A 21,987-nucleotide genomic window follows, 5' to 3' on the forward strand; every position below is an offset into this window, starting at 1 on the left:
AGCAGTGAGCACGCATGTTAGCAAAAAGAAGCGACAAGATTGGTGCTGTATTTCTCTGTTTTGCGATGAGATGAATATATGTTCAGTGTGATGGAAAACGGAACAGTTCCTCTACAATCTTTAGTAGATTTGTTATAAAACTATATAAAGCATTATTGGTGTCTTTCACAGCTACTAATAGTAGCCATCACAGCTTCTATCAAGCAAATTCCAGTCAAAACATAGTTGCATAACTGTGTTGGAATATGCAAATTTTGTCCTGCTGACTATTATATTAGCTTTGCACTTCCGCAACTCATTCAAACAAATATTCGCTCAATGACCTTTTAAGCCCGCCCAATTCACCGCATTTGAGAATAGATTTCATTTTTAAATCTTTTCAAACAGTCCGTGGTGATTTATGAGTGACATACCATTTAAAGCCAACCGACATTGGGCGATCTCAACATGGAAGTGACACCTTTTTGGAAAAGGGAAGTTGTTTCAAACACATTCGACTGCTCAACCTTGGATTCTTCGATGGTGTTTTGTTGATATTGTTGGTCCGCCAAGAACAACAATCGACGATAGTTTCCCTTTTTCGTTACATAGATGAGCAACGAAATTCACAAACGAATCGCATTAGCAGGCAAACCACATTAGCATTTGATTACTGCACTACATAGCTATGGTAGACTAGTGCCTTGCAAAGCTTCCCGTTCCCGGCTCCGATCAATCAAATTGGGGCCAAAAATCCTGGCAGCACGAAACACTACCATCATGAGGTGAATCACTATCGAAAATTGACTTGTGGTTGCGGAGCATTTTGCGAAATTGGCCCTCGCTCGCATGCTCATTATCGGTAATTATGTGTCTGCTCTTTTCAGTTTCGAAAACCGAAAGGTACATTCACCGTGCAGCGTACTATAAACGAAATGACTTGCAGATGCACACCGCGCGGGGTAACTCGCGACGGTGGTTGATGCTGTAATTGATGAGCTGCTGTAGGCATGCGATGCTCTCTATATCGACACCAAATAATCGATAGTAGCATGCAACTATATAGATTAGTAGCATTCCATATATGGGAATTTGGGGCATAATGAGCACAGTAAGTGGGTGGCTGTATTATGACTATCGGGAAGAGATACTGTCACTGTTCGTCAGTACAGAAATGTGGCGAAAAGATGTGTTGATTAAAAAAACGAGGCGAAATGGGGACTATATGATCATTTCTTTTCACACAATCCCAAAAACGATCCATACCTGTTAACGACTTAACAGACATAATCTCTCAAAATGATACAAATGGTTTCACCTGTAGCTGTTAGCAATAATGTTTGAACATGAATATGAATATCGGGTCCAGGATTAAATTGAATTACGCATCTCGTAATTCAACAGTTTGGTTATAACGCATCACCCTTTATCTGGCACAACTATTGTCAGATCATCATGTCTGGCTATTCAGAAGACCATTTATATGTTCGCTGCTGTTGTAGGTTGTTGAGGGGTTCAACTTTCCACCTTTACCAAAATGTTTGAACTTCTTCGTATCTGGTTGTTTAGCTCGTAGGAATTTCACGAAAAGATTGTTCATGACGAGCAATAAATAATAATAGGTCCCCTAACAACAAATGCCCTGGATTAAGAAGTGCGTCTGTGGATAGGTCTCGAGTACAGACACCCTTCGGTTTGCTTAAGCAATGTTAACATTTCTGGATGCATTTTTCATTATTACATTTATTCAGCATACATCTAAACAGATAATACTGAATCAACAATTTGACACCATAATATACGGTATGAGGCCTCACCGTTTGGTTGCTCCTCTCGCTTGCCAAACCAATTTGTACCGCTCTATCCATGGCTACACGTCGCCAACCACGCAGTCTACGAAGGGTCCGCAAGTCATCTTCCACCTTGCCCGCTGCGCACCTCGCCTTCTTGTGCCCGTCGGATCGGATCCGAGAACCATTTTCACCGGATTACTGTCCGACATTCTGGCTACGTGCCCGGCCCACCGAAGTCGTCCGATTTTCGCGGTGTGAACGGTGTGGATGGTTCTCCCAACAGCTCATGCAACTCGTGGTTCATTCGCCTCCTCCACATACCGTCCGCTATCTGCACCCCACCATAGATGGTACGCAACACTTTCCTTTCGAAAACTCTCAGTGCACGTTGGTCCCCCTCGAGCATCGTCCAGGTCTCGTGTCCGTAGAGAACTACCGGTCTTATAAGCGTTTTGTAGATAGTCAGTTTGGTACGGCGGCGAACTCTATTCGATCGAAGCGTCTTGCGGAGTCCAAAGTACGTACGATTTCCAGCCACTATGCGTCTCCGAATTTCTCTGCTGGTATCATTTTCGGCAGTCACCAGTGAGCCCAAGTACACAAATTCTTCTTCCACCTCGATTTCGTCACCACCGATGCAAACTCGCGGTGGGTGGCTCACATTGTCTTCTCTTAAACCTCTTCCTATCATGTACTTCGTCTTCGACGTGTTGATGACTAGTCCGATCCGCTTAGCTTCCCTCTTCAGTCTGATGTAGGCTTCCTCCATCTTCTCAAAGTTACGTGCCATAATATCTATGTCGTCGGCGAAGCCAAATAGCTCTGCCAAATAACCTCTGCGGGTTTCGAAGGGACTCGAGAATGCCCCCGAAACTCGAACTACGCACATCACCCGATCCATCGTCGCTTTGATCAACCGTGTCAGTTTATCCGGAAATCCGTGTTCGTGCATTAACTGCCATAGCTGGTCCCGATCGATTGTATCATATGCGGCTTTGAAGTCGATGAATAGATGATGTGTGGGCACGTTGTATTCGCGGCATTTCTGCAGTGGCGAATGGCGAACAGCTGGTCCGTGGTGGAGCGTTCGCCCATAAAACCCGCCTGGTATTGCCCTTGCAATTGGTGCTAGTCGACGGCATAAAATTTGGGAGAGTACCTTGTAGACGGCGTTCAGCAATGTGATTGCGCGATAGTTGCAACAATCCAGCTTATAGCCCTTTTTGTAGATGGGACACACGTCACCTTCCATCCACTCCTGCCGTAGAACCTCATCCTCCCAAATCTTGGTAATTACCCAGTGCGGCGCTCTAGCCACCCGGATAAAAATGTACTATTGGTTCAATTGTGTAAACAATTGAATTACCATACAATGTACGGTATACAATAGGATATATTGTTTCTTGATGGTTGCACAGATTGTATCCACACTGAGGATACAATACATCAACATATTTCACTAATGTAATACTTGCAATAGTTTTTTAAACATTTTCGTACATAAGATTCATACATTGATAACTTTTGAAACGTTTCTTTACATTGCATATAAACTATATAACAATATTTGCCTCAAAGCGCCAAATATGCATTTTTCCCTTTAAATTGCATTGTTGAACAGTAAAGCTGTTACAACTGAGAAATCAAAAATCGTAATGTTTTACTATACAAGTACAATACAATCCATTGTATTTTGAACAGTTTTGTTCGCATATTTCAACAATATATTAACCATACACTCTATTGTGTGACGAAAAAAATGTTTGGAAAAATCTCAGATTTTGTATAGTTACGATACTTAACAACCCGTACATTCTATTGCGAAAACTTCATTTACATTTGAGTAAATGGTTCATAACAATGCATTCTAATGTATTTCTATGGTTTCATTTACAATACAATCTATTGCCAATTTAATGTTATTAATAGTAGTGTTACAATAAATTGTATTGTTATTCTACTGTATTTTTTATTCGGGCAGTGCCTCACCACCGTGTTTAAATAGCTCTCATGGTAGTTGGTCAGCCCCAGGGGCTTTGTTGTTTTCAGCCGGCCAATCTCCTCCTGGATTTCCTGGAGATCTGGAGCCGGTAAAATTATGTCCTGTGCGCGTTCTCTCTGGTCCATCACCATACCGCCATCTTCGTCTGCCACATCGCCATTCAGGTGTTCTTCGTAGTGCTGCCGCCACCTTTGGATCACCTCACGCTCGTTCGTAAGAAGGTTCCCGTTAAGGTGATTATAGAATGAAGCCCGTGGTGAATTTCAAATTCACCACACGTTTATCTACATACATTTTTAAAAGCCCAAATCTGGCGTAATAGTTTTCGTACAGTGCCGAAACTCAAATTATGATTGTTCAGCATAACTAAGCAAACGATCTACCATTATTTCAGCCCCATACGCCTAATGGTTCTTTCATCTCGTGGTCTTGAAAAAAATATTGGAAAAGCACGTGGTTTACAAAATGGCCGATTTCTGGCTTCATTGTATAATCACCTTAAGTCCTTACACATATCAGGCTGTAGCACGTGGCCCTTACGTGAACGGTTTAACTTCTCATAGAACTTTCGTGTGTTATTTGCGCGGTACAGTTGCTCCGTCTCTTCACGGTCTCGATCTTTCTGCTGGCGCTTTTTCTTCTTTTGTCTGTTCCGCACCCGTTTATATCGTGCCTCGTTCGCCCTCGTGCGGTGCTGCAGCAATCTCGCCCATGCTGCATTCTTCTCTTCCACTAACTGCTCACATTCGCCGTCATACCAATCGTTTCTCTGATCCGGGGGCACCGTGCCAAGTGCAGCGGTTGCGGTGCTACCAATGGCGGATCGAATATCTTTCCAGCCATCTTCAAGAGACGCTGCGCTTAGCTGCTCCTCCGTTGGGAGTGCCACTTCCAGCTGCTGCGCGTATTCTTGGGCTAATCTACCGTCTTGTAGCCGCCCAATGTTAAGCCGCGGCGTCCGACTTCGACGCGTGCTATACACCGTTGGGAGTTTTGAGCGCAGGCATACTGCAACGAGGTAGTGGTCGGAATCAATATTCGCACTGCGGTAAGTGCGGACGTTCGTGATGTCGGAGAAGAATTTACCGTCGATTAGAACGTGGTCGATTTGGTTTTCCGTTTCTTGGTTAGGTGATCGCCATGTGGCCTTGTGAATATTTTTGCGGGGAAAGAAGGCGGTTCGGACTACCATTCCGGCGGAGGCTGCGAAGTTTATGCATCGTTAGCCGTTGTCATTCGATACGGTGTGCAGTTCATGTCACCGATGACGATTTTGCGTCCCGCAGTGGGCATCCATCGTATTTCTGCTCCAGCTGTGCGTAGAGCGCTTCAACAGCAAACTGTTGCATATCTCCCTGAAAATGTTTTCTCTGACTTATCTTGGCAATATGTTTCAGAACTTTATTCATTTCTCTTATTATTAGGGAACCGGTGCTCTTAATTTCATGCAAGAGGCGGTTCCGCTTCAACCTTCATAAAAATGCAATTCTTTTACAACATCTATGACTCTACAATTCTGAAACTGGTCAACTAGAACAGGGCTGGCTTTAGGAGTATTAGGAGTATTATGCCGTTCTATGCTAGCCAATTGGATGATTATGTAGCAGTTGTGGCATGTACACTAGATTCACTATGCCCAAAGAGTCGAAAAGTTTCCCACCAGAAACCATCCTACTCTTCGCAGCTTATCGATACTCGAGTAGCGTTCGATTAACTTATAATTCGAATGAAAGTATGTACATGATAGATCACGATTTGAGTTGTTTGTTAAAAAGCAAGACTAGAAAAAAAGTAAATTGTTAAGTTAAACTTGGTTCGGCGGACGACTGCATTCCGAGAGAAAGGTTTGGCCATTCCACCACAAAACAATTTCTCGCTTAACTTTTCAAAAGGACTTAAGTAACATTTTCTATTTAAAATCACGGGATGAACGCTCGGAATATGAGTCATGTTCAAACCGGTACCTCACATTATCATTGATGAGTCGCATTGAGACATCTCAATGCGATCAGCTCATGCGCTGTTTAGAATTAAGAGACCCTGGTTGAAACACGTGAAAGTTTTGAGAGGATTCACAACAACTGATCGATATAGAGAGGAATGGAATCCAACGCACGTACTAATCATGAAACTTAAATGCAGGCAGCGTTGAAAACAAGCATCCAATCATTGTATTTATGAATGATGACGTAATAATATCAGATAGTAGGCAGAGTTCTAACTGTTTATGCAAAATATCAAGCAAGTAATTGCCTAGACTAAGTTTTATAATTGGCTTTCTTTAGTAGTGCATTATGCATCATCCCCACCTAAAGCATTGTTTACGTTTTGGAAAAAGATATTCTTTTGAGAGTAATCGATCACACAACACAACTGCAATGGTTTCATCTAGCAGTAAAAATCTCAAAATTATACGGCAGCCAATAATTACCATATGCATTATGCAATTTGTTTGAAGGCACAACATGAGGGCTAGAACATGTAACCTTTTTGCAATTGCAGTTTTTAATACAATTTTCATTTTTCTAAACATCTTCTTTTGCAAATATGGTAAATATTTGGAAAATAAATGTCATATAACCGTATTTTCGTTAGCATGTCCCCGGTAAGCATGCTATTGGGGGAATCTAGAACGCACTCTTACAGTCAGTGTGGTAGTATCTTACATGCAACCAATTAGAATCCATGCTCAATAAGATGTTTTGATTTTCTTCATTTGTTTGCATGCTGCCATTATTCAACGCAAGCAAAATTGCTTGTTATATAAACAGCAACCCATCATTATCTTTCGTATGTTCGAAATCAACAATCACTCGTCCCAAGTGGGCTGAAAAAACTTCCACCTGATAGGAACAATGTGTCAACATTTTGTCCATTTTGCTCGAGACTTTCGCTGGTTCAAATGAGATATTGTGGACATTCATCGTCGTTCTTTGCTGTTTGGCCTCAAAACCAAAAGTAAGCAAGCTGGGTGATGGAATAATTCTGGTTGGAAATGCAATATATGAAGATTTATAACGATAAATGTGCTTAACCGTAGCATATTGGACCAATGTTGGAGCCGTATACGCTATATGAAGATGATATGAGTTGTGATTCCGGTTGAATTACTGATACTTTTTGAAAACATGAAGAGATCTACTGTATATTAACTAAGTTAAAAGACTTCACTATTCCATTTACTTCCACTAGTGGAAGTGGAAGTAAATGGAATAGTGAAGTCTTTTAACATTGTAACATTTCTCCAAAGACGCGCAATTATATATAATTAATCATGTATATTAACTTCAAAGTTTGTTATTTTAGAGAAATTTTAGGTACCTTTTTCACCCTATATACTCATTATGCCCCGACTCCCCTACATGTGAAGTAATTAAAGAATATTATCAAAATTGAGGTAAGCTCGACTGGATTGCAGCTAAATTAGAGTAGGCGATAAAAGAGGAAGCACTCCATCAGTGGGATTCTTTGTAATTTATAATAAACGCGCGAAAATTCGACTTTGGCGTAATTGAAATTACTGGTACCCGATAAGTGAAAGATTGAGTCACATGATTTAACACAATATCGTGTTAAAGTGGTGATAGTAAGCGAAAAATGACAAAATTAGCACATTATCATCCAGCTAATCGTGAGGCTTATTTTTGCGATTTCATCAAATCTATACCACTTCCGTAGCTCGGACACTAAGTGATTCATAAACACCAAAGCATTCAGCAAAATAGGCACACCGTTCCACTTCACAATCGTAGTTGAAACAATTTTGGCCTTCAAAACGAAGCGGACCCTTTTGCAATAGAAAACCCCTCATCGTCTCTCAGCGGACGATGTTTGTGTTGTGGGATATTCAGAACATCAAACAACGCGGCAAAGTAACGGAACTGTGCAATGTGCATGGGTGAGATAGGGCCAAGCGAGCACTCTGTTGGCGTAGGTGTGTGTGACGAAGAAATAATGTTCATGTGAACTTCATATCCGCACTACAGAAGGGGAAAACACGAAGTGCCATTTCCGTAAACAAGAATGCCGTGGAAATTCCGAAAAACGAGGGTGCATTTGGATTCTGGATGTGTTTATTTCGGTGATTGCATACGGAGGATATTCGATGGAAAGTTTATTTCCAAATAGGTTGCTATCCATTTTGGTTTAGGATTTACAAGTAGCGCTTGCTGATAACAATCCCCTTTTTCAGTTAAGTTGACCTTAGACTCCTTTCTAACTGCTGTTTGTTTCAGTGGGTTAACTCTTGTTTTGAAATTCAAGGTCAAAATTAATATCACCATTATGGAATAAAAATAGTATATATAATGAGTATGATGCGACCGATTTTCCTAAACGCCGTTTTTGAACAATGTATAAATCAATACTGGGGCCCTCCTTAGCCGTGCGGTAAGACGCGCGGCTACAAAGCAAGACCATGCTGAGGGTGGCTGGGTTCGATTCCCGATGCCGGTCTAGGCAATTTTCGGATTGGAAATTGTCTCGACTTCCCTGGGCATGTGCTAGCCTCATGAGTCATGATATACGAATGCAAAAATGGTAACCTGGCTTAGAAACCTCGCAGTTAATAACTGTGGAAGTGCTTAATGAACACTAAGCTGCGAGGCGGCTATGTCCCAGTGTGGGGATGTAATGCCAATAAGAAGAAGAAGATAAATCAATACTGCCCATGATTTCATGGTTGACGTAACAACCATTGCACTTTCGCATGTATTTCGAATAATTTAGGGACAAACATCGCAAAATTTAAAACATTTCACCCCGTAAACACTGAAATGAGAGTTGGAATAAGCAACGTATCGATATTGCAGCGGTTGAATATTCCTTAAATCCTTATAAACGCGTAATAAGTTAAATTCGCTGAAACTTCAAATGGTTGATACGTCAACTATGAAATCATGGGCAGAATAGCTCAACTCGTAACCCTAAATGATCTTCCTTGTGTTAGTCTTGCTAATTCCACTCACATCTTTTGCCGTCAAAGCGTTTAAACTGGTTTACACTAAACATGCTAAAACCTCCATAGTTTGTTTTGCTCGAAAAGGAATGAATAATATTGATCCGGTGATCCACCACAATATTTCTATCAATTGAGTAAGATTCAGTTATAAAAGAAGTTGTCAATGATGTATAAATATCAACTATGTCGAAAGTATAATACAATCATTAATGTTCCTACTTACTAGAAAATGTTTCGTCACTCTATATAAATAAAATAAACAAATAAACATTCAGAATACATCCTACGCGTACACCAATTCAATTATCCATTTAGAATTCGCAGCAATCCATCAGATTCTAAAAAAAACTCGATTCCACCACTTCATCGTGTGGCGCCGCAGAATTATAAAATGTCAACCACTATTGCACACTCTGTCTGATGCCTGAAATAAATTGACCGGACGACTTCTAGAGATAATGCTGATAGGGTTTACTGGATTTAATTGGAAACACCAAAAATGTTAGTGGTTAATTCTTGTTTTACCATACCCACCTCTCGTAGAATCCACACAACCAACAACGGCAGACACATAAATATGAGTCTGTCACGAACAGATGATGCGAGCATGAGTACCACTGACGACAGACCTACGCTGGCTTGCCGGCAACGACTAGGAAAGCACCAAATTCGGTTGAATGGTTGTGACGCAAAGTGGGCTCCGCACACACAGATCGAATCGTGGCGGATGGAATCGAACGAGTCTGGTCTAGGTTCGTGTTACTGGACGTGGACTCACCCCAATTTTGCCTCGCTAGGTGAATATTTTCCGCCGCTTCGAGGGTGGAACCAAACCACCACCAGCCAACAGCCAGCTACGTTTATGTTGCTGTACCTACTGGAGGACTGGGTTGGTTGGAGATAGAAATTTGCGAACTTAAACGACCCCGATTTCCAAACCTTCCGTTCACTTTACTTTATGTTTTCTGACATTGCGAATTTCATCCCATTCATGCCTAAGTATAGGGACGAACGGAAAGTCTCTTCTGGATTGGATGGGTGCTCCCCAAAGCTCACGATCTTTTTACTGCCTGTCGGTCGTGTGATGGCCGATTGGCTTTTAACCACGAAACGCATTATGCCAAACGGTTCGGGCATGTTATTAATCAATGATCCATCAATATGGGGCATTTATGTAACAAACGCTTCAGAAGATTGCGAAAACAAAATTAATTTGGAACAAACTATGTAGTAATATAATAGAGAAATCGCATACTGTGGATGGTTTGGCCTCATTAGGGTAACACACTCAACTTAAATCATCATTCATAGCTGCACGTTGCTATTCACCTGATCTTTCTTCATGCTGCATGCTGCAATCATTTTCACCGGGCAACGGTCCGACATTGTGACAACGTGTCCAGCCCACCACCACAGTCGAAACGGATGCTGTTGCTAATTCTGTCCTTTGCTGCGTCCATTCCACAGATTTATTTTTCACAAAAATAACGGCGTTAAACATAAATATAAAATTATGAAATTAGTTTTTGCCTTTCATGTTAAAGTGTCCTTTAAAAAATAAACCCGCCTGAAGTAAATAATTTTAACACCGGCGTTACAATGAGTTATGTTTTGTAGAGTTTTGTAGTAGGACTGTTCACTAAAGAAAGTGGACACCTGTTTTTCAAAGGAAGATGTTTATTAAGGTTGCTTTATAAATGACAATCAACATACATATGAACGAATTCACTTGATTTAGAATATTTACTTCTTATTTCTGATGAATGCTCGGACTTTTCTCTTGATACCTCCCATTAGATTGTGCACAACTTCTTCCGTAACTTTTCGTTGTACCGCAGTATTACCATCATAGCAAGCTAGGATTTGAAATAATAATATCATAGCATGCCTGATGACGTAGAAGTATAAAATAGTTCATTATGTATTCAGCTGTCAACCAAGCAAGACATTTTATTAAATTTGTTAAAACTTAAATAGTTGTTTAACTACAACAATTTGGCGACGAGAATATTTGAAGAATTTTCAATTTGCAACGTCTTAGAATCATGATGGCTGAAGGTGGAGACAGTGGATTTTCCGGTTCGGCGCAACTTTCAACGCAGCAGTTGATGAAGCAGATGGCTGATCAGAATGCACGGTTATTACTTCTCCTGGAGCACTTGGCCAATCCACAAGCAGTTCCGGCGACAACTCAGCGAAGCGCAGAACAGATCGTTGAATCATTATCATCAGCGATCAAGGAGTTCCACTACGATCCTACAGTAGGAATGACTTTCGACCGTTGGTTCAGCAAATTCGTAGATCTTTTCAGAGCAGACGGCAGAGGGTTGGACGACCAAGCGAAGATTCGTCTTATCACTGCGAAGTCTAAGCGTTGCAGCAGTTGTTGAAAAATTCATCAACCACCTCCTGCCGCAGCATTCGCGTGACTTTACGTTCGACCAGGTCGTGGCGAAACTAAAGGTGATTTTCGGTCCCCAGAAGTCACTTTTCAGCAAACGTTATGACTGTTTCCGGTTAATCAAGAATGAACAAGATGACTTTGTCTCGTACGCCGGAAGCGTGAACCGTGTGTGAAGAATTTGAATTATCAAAGCTCAAAATCGACCAATTCAAAGCACTGATTTTTATTTGCGGACTGCAATCGTCAAAGGAAGCAGATGTTAGAACTCGCTTAATGGCCAAACTTGAATCTGAAGCTGCAGAAGACATCAATTTGGAAGCACTTGTGATTGAGTGTCAACGCATAGCAAACCTAAAGCATGACACGGCATTGGTGGAGAAGCAGTCATTTTCATCAGTACAAGCAATTCAAAATCACAAGCAGCAACTGGAATCCAACAGGGGCGACTCGTCCATACGTTCTACCTGTTCATGGAACAGGTAACCATTTTTAGGTCAGAAGTAAGAAATTAATGTCTTGGCAATTAATTATTAGGGCAAATAATTTACTCAGTAATTTTTTTAAACAAAGCTTCACGTAATATTTCAAATGATTTTAACATCTAAATATCTAAAGAAACAAACTATTTCGTAGGCAGATCAAGTTAACGCCACATGCTTGGCGTACAGTCAAATTGGAGCTGAATGTGTGTTTCTCCGAAAAACCACACCCCATCACATAGAAAGCTTTTGCCAATCGTACGATCTATAATGAAGAACCAACAGCAGCGCTGCCAGAAGTCAAATTTTAAGTTTTGCGCCATGACAAATGATTTGAAATAATTTCCTCCTTGATATGCTCACTCGTTCTCCGCGCGCAGAGAACCAGCGTGAGCGTTGCCAGCTTTCTCCATTTTCTCACATCATCCTCTTTCGAATGCGAAGCAAGCACGTTTAGTTGCAAGTTCTGCTATGCGCGCAAGAGTCAAACCCGTTCGACGCGCTGCGAGAACAATCAACGACGCGACGCACCTTCGGTTAGACTCGATCGTAGTATCGGGCTGTGCTTTGCCGAAAGGCGCACCGCGCACGCTTTCGCGCCGATGATTGGAAACAGTTTGTTTTTCTTTTTTCTCGTGATGAATATGCAATGCATCAAGAACAATATTAAATTAATATTTGCGTTTTTAAAAGAGACATTAAATAATGCTTTTTTACGAATATGTACTCAAAAACAATCAACTTAGAGAAAAAGGTATAGTTTTCACTAAATTTGAAAAATTAAATGACTGGAACACATTTCAGCTTCTAAAGTAGAAACCTTCTTGATCCTGTGTCAATGACGAACGTTTCGTTTACATTCAATTCCTATTTTCTTATGACTTTTTCATATACTAAGGTGCTTAAGTGTACGGATTTTGATGCCCCACGGTAAATGTGACTCATTGGTCGTCACAATCTGGGGTCGCATCAAACAATAATAATTGTTTATTGTTGTTGTATTATTGTTGTATACAATTATATACTAATTATATACTACATATAATTATTATACTAATAATGGTTAATAACATTTCTTTCATAGCAACAAAATATGTGAGAGTTTAAATATTAGCGGCGATGGGACCCGTGTACCCTGAATGGTGGAATGAGCCGATATGAAAGATCTTTATTCTGAGCAATATCCAGTTATTGCCAACTGTTACCAAGTTAGATTTTAGACGATTTGCGAGAGTCTAAAATTTCAAGTGCATCTAAATTTAAAACATTTTTGTAACAAAAGAGAAAAATAAGTCATTTATTGTTTTGTAAATCTTTTCTATTTAAATTGTTTTTTTTTATAATATTTGGTTAAGTTGTACAAGAAAAGGTTGTAATATTAAATTAAATGTCCAACTTTCATTCGAAACCACTCAGCTTGATGAATATTTTTTACCAGCATGGTAGAACAGGTGTAGCAAAAGTTCACGAGACGCCCCTGGAATCCAAATCAAAAGAATCTACAGTACCCCGTTCATTGTGTTGGCAATGTGGAAGGATGCATTTTGTGAAGGATTGCTCGTATTCCAATCATGTCTGCAAGTTTTGCAAAAAGCAGGGGCATAAGGAAGGTTACTGTAGTTGTTTAAACAAGATCAGTGTTTCAGCAGAGTCAAAGATGCCAGATGCCAAAGAAAAACAAAAAGAAGTCAGCAAGGTCAAACCACATTCGTTCAGTGAACCACCTCAGCATTCATCGGAAGTATGTAACCGCCAGGATCAACCAAGAAACTGTGAAGCTACAACTTGACTGTGGCTCAGATATTACTATCATCCCCGAGCAGTCTTGGAGAAAGTGTGGATCTCCTGCTCTCTCAAAATCAGGACATCGAGCGAACACAGCATCCGGTGACCAGTTACCATTACTTGGAGAATTCGGTTGCACCATGGAGATTAAGAATGATGCAAGGCAAGGAACATGTTTTGTGACTTCCGTGAATGGACTTAATCTTCTGGGTCTTGATTTTATGGACGCGTTTGATCTCTGGAAGAAGCCCTTGCAGAACATCTGCAATCTGCAACAACTCACATTCCGCTTCATTTAATGGATCTTCTTCTTCTTCTTCTTATTGGCATTACATCCCCACACTGGGACAGAGCCGCCACGCAGCTTAATGTTCATTAAGCACTTCCACAGTTATTAACTGCGAGGTTACCATTTTTGCATTCGTATATCATGAGACTAACACGATGATACTTTTATGCTCAGGGAAGTCGAGACAATTTCCAATCCGAATATTGCCTAGACCGGTCGAGGTCGAGGTTGATGATGAAAGAAGATATTGACTATAAATACTCATCGAGGCTTATTTCAATTTAACCGTCTACTCCCTGGTGTGAAATCTGCGCCCGGTGCCTTTAAGTAACTTACAAGCCAAATGATTGCTGAATTAAAAGGAGTGAACAATTTCTTGGATGATTTCTTTGTCCACAGTGACACGAAAGAAGGGCACGATCGTATTCTTGAAGCACTTTTCACATGCATGAAGGAATATGGATTCAGTATTCGTCCGGAGAAATGCAAGTTCTACCAGCCGGAAATCAAATTTCTTGGCATCATCGTCAACGCAGACGGTATCAAGCCCGATCCAGAAAAAGTTGCAGCTATTGCCGAAATGAAACGACCAACGGATTCAAGCACGTTACGTTCTTTTCTCGGTGCCGCTAATTTTTATGGTAAATTTGTACGAGAAATTCAACGAATTCGAAGGCCGCTGGACGAGTTGCTTAAAAAAGAAAACAAATTCATTTGGACTCTACAATGTCAGGAAGCTTTCGATAACATCAAGAAGGTTTTACAATCAGACTTACTGCTTACCCAATACAATCTTTCTTTAGAATTGATTGTAGCCAGCGACGCTTCAAAAACTGGTATAGGCGCAGTTATTTTACATCGTTTTCCTGATGGACAACTGAAAGCAATTGCTCATGCATCAAGAACGCTGACAGCAGCAGAGCAAAACTATGGCCAGGTTGAGAAAGAAGCGCTCGCGTTAGTATTTGCTGTATTGCATAATGTCGAATTCGTTTTTAAAAAGTTCCAACCTAGGTTGGAACCAGTTCCAACCTAAGTGCTGTCAAAGTGTTTTTTTATTCGCTCAGGTTGGAACTAGGTTCGCACTAGTTCCAACCCCAAAGCTGTCGGGTTCGCACTGTGTTGTTTCACGGTTTCGCACCAGGTTCACCAATACAACTGCACTTCAACTGTCAAAACCATATAGATTGGAATAAACAAGCCGAAGGAAATACAAACCAGAGTAAAACGAAACTGTTTGTGCATTTAATAAAGAATGCGCATCGAAAGCCGTTTTACGGAAATTTTTTATTCCCTATGATATTTGTCAACATTTGCATTATATTTAATTTTCCCCGAAATTCCATCAGGAATTCCTTCGGATGTTCCTCCAAGAATTTTCCCGAATGTTCTTTCGGAAGCTCTTCCAGGAATTTCTCCGGAGGTATTTCTGGAGGGACTTCCTGAGAAATTTCGGGAGGGACTTGCGAAGGAATTTTTGGAGGGACTTCTGGAGGTATTCCTGGAGGAACTTTCGGAGGAACTTCTAGAGAAACTTTCGGAATGAATTTCTGGAGGAACCACCGGAGGAATTCTTGGAGGAACAGCTGGAGCAATTCCTGGAGGACCTTCCGGAGGAATTCCTGGGAGAACTTCCGGAGGAATTCCTAGAGGAACTACCGGAGGAATTTATGGTGGAACTTCCGGATGGATTTCTGGAGGAGCTTCCGGAGGAATTTCTGGAGGAACTTCCGTAGGAGTTTCTGGAGGAACTTCCGGAGGAACAGCTGGTGGGATCTCTAGAGGAACTTCCGGAAGATTTCCTGGAGGAACTTCCAGAGGAATTTCTAGAGGAACTTCCCGACGAGTTCTTGGAGGAACTTCCGGAGGAATTCCTGGAGGAACCACCGGAGGATTACCTGGAGGAAATTCTGGAGGAACTTCCGGAGGAATTCCTGACGGTACTTCTGGAGGAACTCCTAAATGAATTTGATTAGGATTTCATGAATGAATTTCCAAATGATTTACTGAAGGAACTTTCGGAAGAAGTTTTGAAGTATTTTTGGGAGGAATTCCTGAAGGAATGTTCCAAAGATTTTCTGAAGGAACTTCCGAAGGAAATTTTTAAGGAACTTCGGAACTTTCCTAACGAACTCCCGAGCTCCGAACGTAACTTCAGGAAGAAGAGGAACTTCTGAATAGATTCCTGAAGAAATTTCCGAAGGAATACCTGAAGAAACATCCGGAGGAATTCCGGAAAGAAACTCCGAGTAAATGCCTGCAAGAACTTGCGGAGGAATTCCTGAAGAAGCGAAAAGGAATAGAGAATCTGGGGTAGATATATCCATCCAAAAGTAAATTTCGTAATTCGCAATAATCAGAGCGCGTACTTGATCATTTTTATCATGATCTGATTCGTTGTGGCCCACAAACTGCCAGTGCACTGGTAAAGTCCGGTATGGTGTCGATCATATGTTTCGAATCAAAACAAACACGATGCCACGCACACCACCATATCCAATGACAGATGGAACTGAAAACGTTTTTTTATTCAGGGTTCGGGTTGGCACTGACCCAGGTTTAAAAACGAATTCGACAAGTTTCGTCGTATGCTGTTGGGAAGAAGATTCAAACTTCAAACCGACCATCAACCGCTTGTTAAAGTGTTTGGATCTAAAAAAGGAATTCCACTTCATACAGCGAATCGACTGCAAAGATGGGCCCTGTCACTTCTGGGGTACGATTTTGATGTGGAATATGTCTCAACGAATAATTTCGGATATGCAGATGTTCTTTCGAGGCTAATTTCAAACCATCAAAAGCCTGAAGAGGAATACGTCATCGCAGCCATCAATCTGGAAGAGGGAATCAACGACTTGGTTGGAAACTTAGAATCGCTTCCAGTAAATTTCGAGATGCTCAAGGCCACCACCAGTAAGGATCCAATTTTGCAGCAGGTCAAGATTCATATTGAAAATGGTTGGCCACGCTGTAAAAACAGTATTTTATCACAGCTTCAATCTTTCTATTTGCGACGCGAGTCTTTGTCTATCGTATGGCTATATTATGATGGAAGATCGTGTCGTCGTTCCAGATTTGTATAGTCAGCGAATTCTAAAGCAGATTCATCGGGGACATCAAGGAATCGAAAGGATGAAAGCTATTGCTCGGAGCGTTGTTTTCTGGCCAAAGATTGACATAGATATTCAAGACTTTGTTCGTCGATGCAGTATCTGTGCAAGCGCTGCCAAGTCATTACCGCATTTCCAACCACAGCCATGGCCTCGAGCAGAAGGTCCCTGGAAACGCATTCACATGGACTACGCTGGACCGTTGGATGGAATGTTCTATTTGGTAGTGGTAGATTCTTATTCAAAATGGCCTGAAATCTTCCAAATGCGATCAACCACTACTATCGCTTCCTCAAGGAAATTTTTGCAAGATTCGGTATACCAGAGACAGTCGTGTCCGATAATAAAACACAATTTACAATCAGTGAATTTAAGCACATGTGTGACCAGCTTGGAGTTGTGAGTTCAGTGCGAGTTGGCTCTTGTTTCGGACGGCAGAACGATCGCGCGATTTGCCGAAATTTTGTGTTTTGCATTGCGCGGCCGGTAGTAAAGTTAATTAGTTCAGTGCGTGTTGGCTCTTGTTTCGGACGGCAGAACGATCGCGCGATTTGCCGAAATTTTGTGTTTTGCATTGCGCGGCCGGTAGAGAAGTTAATTAGTTCAGTGCGAGTTGGCTCTTGTTTCGGACGGCAGAACGGTCGCGCGATTTGCCGAAATTTTGTGTTTTGCATTGCGCGGCCGGTAGTAAAGTTAATTAGTTCAGTGCGTGTTGGCTCTTGTTTCGGACGGCAGAACGATCGCGCGATTTGCCGAAATTTTGTGTTTTGCATTGCGCGGCCGGTAGTAAAGTTAATTAGTTCAGTGCGAGTTGGCTCTTGTTTCGGAATTTTGTGTTTTGCATTGCGCGGCCGGTAGTAAAGTTAATTAGTTCAGTGCGTGTTGGCTCTTGTTTCGGACAGCAGAACGATCGCGCGATTTGCCGAAATATTAGTTCGCGCGGCCGAGTGAGTAAACAATTGGTGCGTGATCGGACGTGTTTCAGGTAGGATTTAGAACATTCGTAAAATCCGAGTTTTTGGTTCTGATTTTGATGTTCAGTGAATAAATGTGCGGTTGAGCATTTGTAAAATCCAGGTTACTTTGTCCTCTTTTGGACGGTTCGTAAGTAAATTGATGAATATATTTTAATATTTTTTCAGCATATACTGTTATTGACAAACGCTCTATATTGTCGAATAGAGCTCTCTATTATTCACCTTACCCACTAACACAAATTTTCCTTCCCGAGACATCTATGAAGGTAGTATGGGTTCCCTGCATCTTCATTAGTAGATGTTGAACTAACATTCCTTCCCTTCCTTTCGTGATTGTAAGGACGTGGCCAGGTATACAACTGCTACTGTATAGGAAAAGGTACTAATCCCAAGTACCAATTTGCGACAATATACAGTAGATTGCTCAAATGAGCATTGTATAGCCACCCACGATTTGTACAATCACATATGCTATGCTATGCTATGTATGACCAGCTTGGAATTGTACACATCCGTACTGCACCATGTCATCCGCAATCAAATGGACAAGCAGAGCGATTCGTTGGCACTTTGAAACGATCACTACGAAAAAAATTTGAAGGGGATGAAGTACCATCTGCAGATGCTCTTCAAACTTTTCTTCAAGTTTATCGATCGACACCCAGTGCTATACTGAACGGAAATTCTCCTGCTCAAGAAATGTCGGGCCGTACTATGCGAACCACACTGGATTTATTACGACCAAAACCAAACCGTACCTGCTCCCAGTTGAACAAGCCTCACAAGAAGTTTTCAGCAGGTGCAAAGGTTTATGCAAAGGTGTATTCTACTCCTAGCAAGTGGAAATGGGTTCCAGGCACTATTATCGAAGCAATCGGTGCTGTAAACTACAATGTTCTTTTAAATCAGCAAGTAGGAAGGAGGCAACTGATTCGTTCGCACGTAAACCAACTTCGTCCACTATTCGAAGCTACCAAAGAAGATACAGTACAGCCTGAAGAACCATTAACTCCGTTTGACATCCTCGTGAGTGAATTTGGACTCCGCAAGAAAAATGTACCTATTCAGCTGCTAACCCCGATTCAACAACATCCACCATTGGAAGTTGAGCCATCTGATCCAGTTTTTGATGTTGCCTTTAACAACCAGGATAGCTCAGTAGGCGAAGAGTTCTTTGAATCTTTTGAAGAAGACGCAAACATCTCAACAACAAATCAGCCCGAACAATTAAGGACTCCGAGGCCAACAAGGATCATTCGACCACCTAGAAAATATCAAGATTATATTATCTAGCCAATTAAAAAAAGGAGATATTACCATCATAGCAAGCTAGGATTTGAAATATTAATATCAGAGCATGCCTGATGACGTAGAAGTATAAAATAGTTCATTATGTATTCAGCTGTCAACCAAGCAAGACATTTTATTAAATTTGTTAAAACTTAAATAGTTGTTTAAACACAACACGCAGATTAAATTTTCTTGAAGCTGTCAACAGAGTTTGCTTCTCTATATTCCTTAAGATGCCGCTTAATTATTGCCCAGTATCTTTCAATGGGACGCAGTTTAGGGTATTTTGGCATTTTCAACAACAGAAGCGTAGTGAGCCGATGCCCGGTCCGGCCAAAACAATAAAGGATCCGTAATTCTTTCGGTAGACTGAGAGAAGTCGTTTTTTTGACACATTCTAATCTTTAATTTTCACCGTTGTTTGTGAAATACGGAGAACTCTTTAAGCCACAGGAGCAAATTGCTTGCCATAGCAAAACATTTCCCCTTTTCGGTTCGGATATATCGCAAGTCATCTGCGAGCTGATAAACTGATCCTACCCATCATTCGGATTTTCGAAGGTTTTTCCAAATTTTTCAGGTGTGTTGTAAACAATGTCTTTACACACAGAGCGAAAATTGCCAATTTTCTTTAAGTTTTAACCTTAAACCATTCATAAAAAGGTGCCCACTTTGTTTATTGCATATATAACTATAAGTATCAGAATATATACAAAAATTTGATATATATTATCTTAAGTCGTCGAGCAGAGTTGATTCGTAAATTGGAATTTGTTTTTGGATGACTTATAGGCTTTTCGATACACCTTGGTGAACGAGAAAAGGCAAAACGTAGCCTACGACAATAACGAAGAGTTTTGCCAACTACTTTTTGGAATGCTTTATGAAAATTGGCACTTATTTGCACTGCTTTCAAGAATCAAGAACACTTCCCGTCCACAATACCACTAGACTAGTGCTTGTGAAGATAGATACGAATACCACTTTGCGTATTATGTAAGAAGCTGCTTGAAAGCAAAACAAAGAGTAGAGACTGAACAAAAGCTATCGAAGCTCGAGAGCGCACCGCATCCAAAAAGAAACAACTGAACAACGAAAAAATCCATGAATGAAACTCGCACTGATGGAAACCTGGCAAGATCGGGACTATCCAGAGGAGGTCGCCGCTCCGATGGATTTGAGTTTTTACCGAGGCGTTGTAGGTACCTGCTGATACCTACGCGCAAAGGTATATGCAAATCGAACAGGCAATAAATGGAGTACACCTACCTGATGGATTTCTCTTTCCGCCACCACTCGCTGGCTGGCTGGCTGGCGTTTTGCGTTCCAATTTTTATGTTAATCCGGAGTTATTAAAAATTTCGCACACAGGGCTGCGTATAAATCCAATCTCGAAAATTATTCACAAATTCGCACTTAACATCCACAATCTACATTGATCAATTTCTTCGTTGTATTTCAACTCTTGGAATTTCAATTATCCAACACCACCACGGAATCTTTATTGTTTGTCTCAACACATTGGTTGGAAGCCGATTACAAGGCTTTATGCTCAGGTAGGAATTTTTTAATTTATTTGCACTTTTGCATGTGATTTTTTGTGTCCCTGTAGAGAAGATACAAATTTAATTAAAAAACAAATCCGATCGGTGAACACTAACGGAACTATCAATTTTAGTTTACGTAACTAACTCAAGCGTAGCGCTCAATGACCGAAAAAAAACTTTTAGACATCAAAGAAACAGAAAGTTAGAACCACGCCACGTAATTTGTTTGCATCTTAAGTTCTATAAGCAAATTTGAGGACAATCATTTTAGAAAAGATTAGAAAAAATGTGCAACAAAAATAAATATGTGATTTATTCCTTCAAAAAGTGTTTATAGTTGGGATGTTTTAAAATAATTGTAGTACATACTTTTGTAATTATATAAACAAAAATCTAATTAAAACGTATTTTTTTTCTCCAATTTATAATATTTAATGATACAATTCAATATACAATTCATATCAAATAAGAATTTTCAAAATCGACTCTGAACTTGTTAAACCACTTTTCCCAAAAGCAGAAAATTACTTTGAAAGAAAGTATAGAGCATTAAAATAATAAATTACTGTTTATCTATTTGTTTTCACGAACAGCCATTATTGCTATTTTTATTGATCACGTAAAGCTGGCGGTTAGTAACTATTTTCCAGGTCATTTATTTATCATTTACTTTCAATGATCCCAGTGTGAATAAACTTTAGCGATCAAAGCAATCGATATTCGCGTGTTTCCATTTTCGTCATTTTCGCTCTCCGCGTCCAAAAACCTGCTGACTGCACTACAGCACAAAATATAATTTTCCATCCATTACCGAATCGGTCTCGATAAATAATTTTCTTCACACTTCTCGCAAGCACAAACTCCGACTCCGAGAGCCGAATAATTTTCCACACAGGCACTGCAAGGCAATTTTCCGTCGTCCGTTCAGTTGAAGACACCGCAGAGAAAATCAATTTTGATTTCAATAAATTTATTGCAAAGACAGCCACCGAATCTGTCTCCGATGGAGGTCGCCACACTGAGACCAACAACAAAAAGAAAACCGAAAAAAAATCAAAGAGCACTAGACAAGAAAAACGCCAAAAAACAGCGACCCGTTCCGAAGAAACCGTGTCTGCCAACCGCGAATGTTTTCTGTTGACTGAACGAAACGATTGCGAAGCGAAAAAGCAAGCACCTGATGCGAGACTCGTGAACCAAAATACACGCGAACGGAAAGCATGAAATTGTGTGCGGGTGGGAGAATGCAATCGGTGATTTTGTTTTGAGGGTGTTTCGTCCGCATCATATTTAGCTGTCATATTATGGCTGAGTGCCGAGAAAAATGCACGGTGATAAAAAAAATCTCGGGAACTTTTTCAAATCGGCGTAT

The 21,987-nt window shown here is 40.7% G+C and overlaps 1 protein-coding gene across 10 annotated transcripts in view; it reads right to left on the minus strand.

The window, feature by feature from the left end:
- LOC134212457 (kinesin-like protein KIF21A) overlaps positions 1 to 21,820 on the minus strand; it is a 143,804-nt gene extending 121,984 nt beyond the window's left edge. For 5 of the 10 annotated variants that reach the window (XR_009979278.1, XM_062690349.1, XM_062690346.1 and 2 more), the window contains exons 1-2: positions 21,427 to 21,819; positions 20,338 to 20,674 (exon numbers count right to left, since the gene is read on the minus strand). The gene's annotated coding sequence lies outside the window, so the exon portion shown is untranslated. Of the gene's footprint in view, positions 1 to 20,337; positions 20,675 to 21,181; positions 21,205 to 21,285 lie in introns of those variants that run through there. The other 5 variants (XR_009979281.1, XR_009979282.1, XR_009979279.1 and 2 more) reach the window with 4 other exon arrangements.
- Positions 21,821 to 21,987: the final 167 nt, after the last annotated feature.

Source organism: Armigeres subalbatus, chromosome 2, assembly GCF_024139115.2.
Source record: "Armigeres subalbatus isolate Guangzhou_Male chromosome 2, GZ_Asu_2, whole genome shotgun sequence".
Taxonomy (NCBI): Eukaryota; Metazoa; Arthropoda; class Insecta; order Diptera; family Culicidae; genus Armigeres; species Armigeres subalbatus.